This window comes from Coregonus clupeaformis, chromosome 35 (genome assembly GCF_020615455.1).
Source record: "Coregonus clupeaformis isolate EN_2021a chromosome 35, ASM2061545v1, whole genome shotgun sequence".
In the NCBI taxonomy this organism is placed as follows: Eukaryota; Metazoa; Chordata; class Actinopteri; order Salmoniformes; family Salmonidae; genus Coregonus; species Coregonus clupeaformis.
In genome coordinates this window covers 32,061,637-32,062,464 of record NC_059226.1, presented here as the reverse complement: position 1 = coordinate 32,062,464, position 828 = coordinate 32,061,637, and positions in this window count along the sequence as shown.

Here is an 828-nt window from a genome sequence, read left to right as displayed (position 1 = left end):
GGGCTGAGCTATGATGAATAAATAAGTTGTAGGTGTGTCGAGGCTTGGCCCGTCACTGGCCAACCAGAACATGGATTCAACTGAGATTTTGTGTCACTGATCTACACACAAAACCTCATAATGTCAAAGTGGAATTATGTTTATAGAAATGTTTACAAATTCATAAAAAATGAAAAGATAAGCCAATCAACCCTTAGTTATGGCAAGCCTAAATAAGCTCAGGAGTAAACATTTGCTTAGCAAGTCACATAATAAGTTGCATGGACTCAGTCAGTGTACAATAATTATATTTGAATGACTACCCCATCTCTGTACCCCACAAATACAATTATCTGTAAGGTCCCTCAATCGAGCAGTGAATTTCAAGCACAGATTCAACCACAAAGACCAGGGAGGTTTTCCAATGCCTCGCAAATAAGGGCACCTATTGGTAGATGGGTAAAAATTTAAAAAAGCAAACATTTAATATACCTTTGAGCATGGTGAAGTTATTAATTACACTTAGGATGGTGTATCAATACACCCAGTCACTACAAAGATACAGGCATCCTTCCTAACTCAGTTGAGCCCAATGGTGAATTTAAAACAGTTATAGAGTTTAATGGCTGTGATAGGAGAAAACTGAGGCTGGATCAACAACATTGTAGTTACTCCACAATACTAACAAAACATTTCCAAACATGCATCATGTTTGCAATAAGGCACTAAAAAAGTAATGCAAAGAATATGGCAAATAAATGAACTTTTTGTACTGAATACAAAGCGTTATGTTTGGGGCAAATCCAACACAACACATCAATGAGTAGCACTCTTCATATTTTCAAGCAT